The sequence below is a fragment of the Myotis myotis genome, unplaced genomic scaffold (genome assembly GCF_014108235.1).
Source record: "Myotis myotis isolate mMyoMyo1 unplaced genomic scaffold, mMyoMyo1.p scaffold_m19_p_4, whole genome shotgun sequence".
Lineage (NCBI taxonomy): Eukaryota > Metazoa > Chordata > Mammalia > Chiroptera > Vespertilionidae > Myotis > Myotis myotis.
In genome coordinates, this window is record NW_023416346.1 from 30670330 (window position 1) to 30679390 (window position 9061).

The 9061-nt window shown below is 40.0% G+C and overlaps 1 long non-coding RNA gene across 1 annotated transcript in view; it reads right to left on the bottom strand.

The window, feature by feature from the left end:
• LOC118653907 overlaps positions 1-9014 on the bottom strand; it is a 34714-nt gene extending 25700 nt beyond the window's left edge. The window contains exons 1-2 of the long non-coding RNA XR_004966918.1: positions 8653-9014; positions 8360-8453 (exon numbers count right to left, since the gene is read on the bottom strand). This is a non-coding gene — a long non-coding RNA (uncharacterized LOC118653907). The remainder of the gene's footprint in view (positions 1-8359; positions 8454-8652) is intronic.
• Between the last annotated feature and the right edge of the window lie 47 nt (positions 9015-9061).

A 9061-nucleotide genomic window follows, 5' to 3' on the forward strand; every position in this document is an offset into this window, starting at 1 on the left:
CAGCTAGCCTTTAGCATCCACGGGCTCCACACCAAAGATTGAGAGCAGCACAGGTATTTATTGAAAAAAGAGAAAAACCCCTGCATATAAGTAGACCCATACAGTTCAAATCCAAGGGTCAACTGAATTATGAAGGTAGACCTTCTGTTTCTCCACATGGATCAGATAGGGCATGAGAGAAACAGAAGACTCATGGATAACTGCAAGGGTTTGGCCTGAGCCACGTGAAAGCTGGAATTGCCATTTATTGAGATTTTTAAGACTGCAACAGAAGCAGGCATAGGATGAGACAGATGTAAGAAATATTAAGGAGGTAAATTTGGCAGGACTTGGTAGTTGTTTGGTTATGGGAAGCTAGGATGAAGGAAGAGGTGAGGATAACATCCAAAGTTCTGTTTTCTGTAAACGGTGAATGGTGGTACCATTTACTGTGATAGAAATCACAAGAAGGGGGTAAAGTTCTGGAGATTAAAAGAAAAAGCAATGATACGCTAAATATAGAAAATAGTAAGTTAGGACCGGTCAACTCCTTAGGCTCTCAAAGTGATCCTTTAAAGTAATTTTGTTAATCTTGTCCACATGGGAAGACCATTCACTGAGTTGATTAACACAAGTGCTGTGATCAGCTTCAAAATTAGATTTCTCTGTGTAAAATAATTTTGCATGTAGAATTTTAGGAACTGGTTCACTACAGTGGACTCACTCCTCCACGCGCACCTGCAAACTGCTAATCCCTTAGCTTTCTGGGTAACACAAAATTGAATTCTAGACCATTCAAAGCTGAAGGTCAAACCAAGACAATTTCTTGAGCCATGGTGATCTCCTTAAGGAGTCCACTTTGAGCAGCAACAATAGTCTCTCTCCCACTGACATTGTCACAGCAACAAGGAAGTGTGTTGTCTTCTTTACCTTAAAATCCAGAAAATATATTTTATTTTTATTGCTATAAAAACTTTGAAAATAAAGGAAGAGCAGAGGTAGATGATTCTAATTTAATATTTTGCTGACACCTAGTGCCAGAACTCTGCATATTCAGCTAGCTGCTCCAAATTAAAAACAAAAGGATTTATACATTGCCATGAGTTTGAAACAGACAACAATTTATTATAGCAAACAACAATATCGATCTTTACATTAATTTTCACACCATCTCAGCCTTTTTAAAGGCATTCAGACCGTAGTCCTTTTAAAGTACTAAGAATTCAATTTTAATGTGATTTCTTTATAGAGCATATGGAGGCCCCAGTAGGTTAGAATTTTACTTTCCATGGATCAATTATATATATATATATATATATATATATATATATATATATATATCTTCTTCATCCATTCATCTGTTTCCACACCTTGGGTTTTGTGACTAATGCTGCAGTAAAGATGGGAGTGCAGATATCTTTTTAGAATAGTGATTCCATTTCCTTTGGGTATATACCCAGAAGTTAGATTGCTGAATTAGGTGGTAGTTCTATTTTTAATTTCCTGAGGAATCTCCATACTGTTTTCCCCGTAGTGGCTATAACAACTCACATTCCCACCAACAGTGCACAAAGGTTCCCTTTTCTCCACAACCTCAGCAACATTTATTTCTTGTCTTTTTTACAGTAGCCAAAGAATGACTCCTTACAGTATGCAATGATTTTGAGGAAACAGGCATTATTTGCACAGTGTCCTTTTATACAGTGGGGCCTTGACTTACAAGTGTCCTGACTAATGAGTTTTTCGAGATACGAGCTGTCTCTTGGCCGATTTTTTGCTTTGAGTTGCGAGCTAAAATTCGGGTTATGAGCCAGCTTCAGATATCCCACCACTAATTGGCGCAGTGAACGTCACAGTGAACACCACAACATCAGCCCAGCATCACGTGTCTCACTCGTTCACTTTTTGATTTGACATAGGAGTAATTTGAGTTATGAGCTCCATCATGGAACGAATTAAACTCGTAAGTCAAGGCCCCACTGTAATTTAAAACAGGGTTTGAACTATTTTGTGGTAACTAAATCACATAGGCAGTAGAAGCATCTAAGAGATTTGAGTTTGGAAATGTTATAGCTACAGAAGCAAAGCAAAAAATTAAAATGTAAGGTTTATAAAATTGAATGTACCAGTTCTCTACTTTTAATCTGCCTCTGCTAGCTGTGTAATCTTAGACATATTGTTTAACCTCCCAGAGTCTCAGTTTCCTGATATCTACACTAGGGATGGTGACAATAGTACTTGCTATGGGGTCGCTGTGAGAATTAAAGTGTATATACGATTCCAGATGCATAGCAAGTGCCCAATAAGTAATAGCTGCTATTTGCAAAATGGTATTAAAAAATAATTAGGCTTACCCTCTGCCTCCTCCTCCCTTGGAGTTTAATATGGTCCGTGTATCAAGAGAAGGAGATTCTCTGTGGTAAATGCTCCAGGATATTTTAGAAGGTAATTGTGACAACCTCAGCATCAGTAGCAGGTTCCACAGACCCAAGGTCGATAGCTCCTGGCAGGTGATGGAGGCATGTTTTCAGAGGGAGTATGAAATCAGTAGGAACAACCAGCTTTGCTCAAGGTTAGAGAAACAGGAGAATAAAGCTCACATTCTTTAACATTGCCTTAACACCCACTCACTGTTCTACAGTCCAAAGAAAAAAAATTGCTTTCTGAGGAACAAGGAGGTAATACAATGTAGACTCTAGGGTTAGACTGACCTGAGTTGGAATTCAAGCTCTGCCACTGACAAACTGTGTGACGTTGTATATGTCATTTAACTTCTTGGAGTCTTAATCCCATCGTTGCAAACTTGGGAATAATAATAGCACTTAAGTCTAAGGTTATTGCAAGAATACAGTGATATGATGAGTATAAATCACTTTGCAAATTCCTGGCATATAGTCTGTACCAATAAATAATTATCATTATACCATTAAATCATTCAACTTGCCATATCAAATACGGCCTTGATATTTGAACTAGCCTGATAATTTCAATCTGAAATAATCCATGTCTTTAGCTTTCTAAAGTTCAAAACTGATAATAATCACCATTTGTTATATACCTACCATATTCCAGGCATTTAGGTACTTTCTCTTACTTAATCTTCAAAACATCTAAATAAGGTAGATATTATTTTTCCCTTTACACATGAGGAACAGGAGGCTCAGAGAAGGTTAAGTAACTTGCCCAGGTTATGCAAGCAGCACAGCCAATATTCGAACCTGGGTTTGGATGCCAAATCTACTTTTTCTCAGTAGAGTAGTGTTCCACCTTTGTAAAACCACCTTCTCTGACTTCCCACAGCCTTCAGGGAAAAGGTGAAGCCCCTCAGTTTACTACTCCAGGCTTTTCTTTACCTGCAGCTGTGGGCAAACTATGGCCCGCGGGTTTGAAATGAATAAAACTATTGAAAAAAAAAGACCGTACCCTTTTATGTAATGATGTTTACTTTGAATTTATATTAGTTCACACAAACACTCCATCCATGCTTTTGTTCCGGCCCTCCGGTCCAGTTTAAGAACCCATTGTGGCCCTCGAGTCAAAAAGTTTGCCCACCCCTGTGCCTCTACTAACCCCCCTGGCCTCCTCGCCTACAGCTCAGTCACCTCTTCCAAAAAACCTTCTCTGGTGCCCTTTCTGAGTCTCCCAGAGCACCCTTGCCATATTTCTATCATGAAACTTGCCACACTGTAATGTAAATATTGATTTAATTGTCTGTGTTCCTCAAAAGGCCATGAACTTCTTCGGGCACTGTGTCTCATCCATCTTTACATTACCACTATCTAGCAAAGTGCTTGGCCTAGAGTAGAAAGTCAGTCAATGGGTATTGAATGAATGATTGAGCGAGTTGATAAATTAATGAATATTAAGCAGGGAAGATCCAAATATAAAGCCCTACCACTTTTTATAACAGTGGTGCTTACAGTGGGGTCCCTGGACCAACAGCAGTGTTATCTGGGAACTTAGAAATGTAAATTATTGGCCCTGCCCCAGAATCAGGAATTCTGGGGGGCAGGGCCTAGCCATCTGTATTTTAACAACATTTCCAGGTGATTCAGATGCACATAAATTAAGAGTATGGTTATACAACAGATTAAAATTGGCAATAAACATGCAGAAATAAACAACAAAATATAGTTATTAATACTAATCCCTTAAATTTAGTGGTACTTAATAGATTATAAAATGCTTTCCTATCTACTATCTCTGAAATTACAGATGAAATGGAGAGAGAAAATGATTAAGGAGTTCAGACCTGTTTTAGATACACTCTATTTAGTAGCTCACTGAGTTCCAAAGAACTAACTCTTTCAGCTGACACATCTGGAAAATAAGAGTCTTGTGTCTCTATAGCAGTGATGGTGAACCTTTTGAGCTCCATGTGTCAGCATTTTGAAAAACCCTAACTTAACTCTGGTGCCGTGTCACATGTAGAAATTTTTTGATATTTGCAACCATAGTAAAACAAAGACTTATATTTTTGATATTTATTTTATATATTTAAATGCCATTTAATAAAGAAAAATCAACCAAAAAAATGAGTTTGCGTGTCACCTCTGACACGCGTGTCATAGGTTTGCCATCACTGCTCTATAGGAATGTTTTCTTGACCAGGCTTGGGTAGCAGTGGCCTCTGTGGTTAGCAGACCTTGCCATGAAATCTCTTTGGTTGAATGAAGATTCCAGGTAAGCAAGGTTGAATGTGAATGAATGCTAATTGGAGTTGTAGGAAAGCTAAAGCTATGGGGAACAAGGCATACTCAGGCTTTAAGTATTTTTAATACTTTGTGCAGGCATGACGTCTCTGTAAGTGAAAGCTGCAGCTTGCAAAACTATATGATCCCATTCTCATTTAAAAAACATATTTTCACTCTCAGTAAAATTTTGTGAAAGGCACTAAAATATAATGGTGATTTTCTTTGGTTAGTAGGATCACACCTTACTTTTTTTTTTTTTTGCAAAGAACAATTTTTATAATGACAAAAAGATAAAAAAGATATAAAAATTGGTTCTGTGTACCTGGGGAGACCTACATGCAGAGCCAACAGCTGGCATAGCTGGAGGAGGGATTTGAAAGGGACGATTGGGATCTTAGAGGCTGGAAGGAGCTGGAAAGAATTCAGGACAATCGCTAACAAGGGGCCTCCTAAAACACTGAAATAAGAAGAGGAGATGTCCTGCTAGTTTTCTGCTAACTTGAAGGCAACTTCAAGCAAAAGAGAAGGAAAGCCCTGGGACATGGAAAGAACAGGGCTCCCCCTCATCCCTCCCCCAGGACTGTGAAAGGTCAGAGGGCTCACTTGGAAGGTGAAAGGGAGGGAAAATTATCCAGAACATTTAATGGCTCCAGGGCTCACAACTGAAGGACGTCTAAACTGGAAAGGAGGGATAAAAGAAGTGAACAACTGGTGCCTGAAGCAAATTTAAACTTGCACCAAGCTAATTGCCTAAAACAAGAATTATGTGCCTGAAACGTCTGTGTTCTGAATATAGTTTTGTACCCTAAGATTTTTTTCACGCTAGGGTAAAAATTGTCTGAGTTCTTGAAAATGATTGTCCAAGCAATAGTTACTTTGGAGTGGAGGTTGATACAGAATTAAAGCAAAAGTTCTGAATCTCAAGGGCATACTCTCTGGAGAGGTTACCCTCCCCCTATTTTTGAGCCTTGTGAGTGGAAAGTTATTATTTGAGCAGTTTACATTTATTAAGCAGATAGTGTTTGGAAGGCTAAGCGCTTATTCTTCACAGAGGCCCTATAAGCTAGATACAGCTATTATACTCAACTTTACAAATCAGAGAATGGAGATCTAGCTGGCAAAGGGCAATGTTAGGATTATCTGCCTCTGAAGCCCAAATTCTTCTATAACACTACCCTGCATTTGTTCGTCTTGAAAATGTCCTAAAGCAAGTAACAATAGCTCTAAAATACTAAAATTAATAATGCCTAGGGTGAGGTTATAAAGAAACCGTCATACTCTGTTTTTAGAGATGTAAATTAGTTTGACCTTGCTGAAGGACAATTTGGCAGTATTTACCAGAAGAATTTGGAATGCAAGTACAGTGGGGCTTTGACTTACGAGTGTCCCAACTAACGAGTTTTTTGAGATACCAGCTGTCTCTCAGCTGATTTTTTGCATTGAGTTGATAGAGTAATTTGAGTTAATGAGCTCCTTAATGAGTTCCTTAACGAGCTCGGTCTCAGAACAAATGAAACTCGTAAGTCAAGGCCCCACTGTATCAGTTTTTTCAGTTATAGCAGTAACGGAAATTCACCTGAAGTATTAGCTGGAAAGATATAGGTGTGTGGAAGATATTCAGTAAAAAGAACTAGGAGCAACCAGTATCCTTAATAGGGAACTGGTTAACTAAATCATGGTTCTGCCATTAACAATACATGAGGTAAATCTATATGTTCTGAAATGGAAAAATCACCAAGATACAGTAAGTGTTTAAAAAGCATGGTACAGAATGCTGTATATAGTGAGATTACTTTTGTAGTAATTTAAAAACTACATATAGAAATTGGTTTGATAGATATACTAGCATATAAATAATGTTTACTCCCTGAAAGGAAATACAAGAAGCTTTTTAACAATAAATACCCTTGGAAAGATTAACTGATTTATTATTTTTGTGTCATTTGGAGATATTTGGGTTTTTTAAAAAAATTATCAGCCCAGGACATGCTTAGAGAGAGGAAAGGAAGAAAGGGAAAGAGAGGGAGGGAGGGAGGGAGGGAGGGAGGGAGAAGGGGGGGAGGGAAGGAGAGAGGGGGGGGAGAGAGAGAGAGAGAGAAAGAGAGAGAGTTATCAGTATCTTGTTTTTCAGCCTTACAATATATATCTTGGCCATTTTTTCATATTGGCACTTCTCTTGTTTAATAGCTGCATGGTATCCCAATTTGTGAATGTACACACACACACACACACACACATCACTTTTGATCATCTATTGGAGGACATTTAAATGACTTCCAGTTGTTTGCTTTCCTAGATGCTGCTGTAATGAATCCCCCTCGTAAGAAAGTTTAGAGCAGTGGTTCTCAACCTTGGCTGCACATTAGAATCACCTGGGAATCTTTTTAAAATCCTGATTTCTGGGCCTCATCCTCCGGAAATTCTGTGTCTTTGTCACTAATGTTGTGGCCTCAAGCCATAACAAAAAAAAAAAAACAAACAAACAAACAAACAAAAAAAAAAACAGAATTTCCGGAGGATGAGGCCCAGAAATCAGGATTTTAAAAAGATTCCCAGGTGATTCTAATGTGCAGCCAAGGTTGAGAACCACTGGTTTAGAAGGATCTTCAGACTGAGCATGACATTTATCAACCCTGTAGTTGCTGAGAGCAACCCAGTGGGACTCTGTCCTGAGGGGAGGAGTATGTTTTACTGCGTGGAGAAACAAAGAACTCTCTCCAAAACACTTTGACCAACACATTCAGAGCTATTAGAGTTGCCAACAGGTGGGATGACCTCAAAAAGAAGAGCAGCGTGTTCTGGCAGTTTAGTGACAGTGCAGAAAGTTGCCAGACCGCTCAACGCTGATTGCTAGATCAGAAGAGGAATTTCTAGACTCGGTTACAAGCAGGGCTGGTGCAGCACTGTGGATTCCACCAGACAGTCTGGAGACAGCTAGACAAGGAGATGGGCAGCAGAGCTCCAAATCAGGCAACAGCACATGTGGAAGGAGCAGTGACCTATGGGGAAACCCGTAACTCATAGACCAAACCTCTTCCAGCAGAGGGCAGTGTCTCAGATATCAGGCGAGAACCGGACCATCTGGAGCCAGAGCTGAGGACTTCACTGGACTGATTGCACCAGCCCTAGGCCGAAGAGAACTTGAACTAAACTGTCCTTTGGATACTGTAAGTGACTTTGGGGAATACTCAGGGAGAGACACAGTAGGACTTCTTTACACTACTGTGATTTGCCTGTTTTCTATTATCTAACAATTTGAGTTTGGTAATATTTTTATACATTTTGGCCGTTAGAGCTTGCAGGCAAGGAGTTTGAAGTCAATTTAACTGGTCTGGCAATTGAGTCTCACAGGTTTCTGGGTGCGTGCCTGAATCAAAGAGGGAGTGACATTCCTAAAATATAACCTAGCTTTCTGGGCCTGTGGATCTGACACAAAGTTTACAAATAGAAAGTTGGCAGAGGGAAAGATATGTAAGAAGTACCAATTTTATCTAAAAATAGAAAGTTAGTGTTTAACACCAGAGTCCTTCCCTTTGGAATTTCAATGACTATGAAGGATGGCCGTTAAAAACTTTGAGGAAAAGCCAGCTTATAAATTGCTGTGCATGCAGATAATGAAAGAATAAAAGAGGTTAATCTGCTGGAATAAACAATTTCCAATCAAATCTTCCCTGAATATTGTTTACCTTTCCTGCTGGGTAGCTTTGTTGGAATCAAAGGGAGGCAAAGCTGAGTTGGAGCACCTGTGAAGTCTATTTGCAATCCTTTTGTTTTCTGAACCTGGTGACAAGAAAGAGTGACTTTTGGCATTAGCTGGTAGAGTCAAGGCAAATTTGTCAGAGGATAAAAGTACTGTGTATTTAATTATTTGTCAGGCACAGCTAAGTAAAACACAAAACATAGGAAATCAGAGCAATAGTGAAGTCTGGGGGTAATTTGCATGCATTTCTTAGAAAAAACTATCATTTGAAAAAAATACCAGCAAAGAGAATAAACTTTCTTGGCCGTTTTATGTTCCTCGCGACTTCTAGTCCAGGGATGTTTGGCGTTCTCCGGTCGTTAGATAATTATTGGCCGTCCTGCACAAGCCAACGAGCTCATCAAGTACTCAGGCGGAGCTGAGGGCAGCTGAGACAAGGAGGGGCTTCAATGGCTTTGGGGTGGGACTGTCAGCAGCAGCAGAATCAGCAGCAGCTGCGGGCTGGCGCGGAAAGGAAGGGCGCTGGAGGTCCTCCGAGAGGCCCTTTGCCAAGGCCACAGCCCCGACCAGAAACAGTCCCCAGCCGTCTAGCTCAGCAGGGCGCGGCCCGAGCGCAAGGGCCTCGCTCCGAAGAGGTGGGACTTTCCCCACCGGAAGTGATCCGGTCCAGTCTCGGGGAACTGGGGCA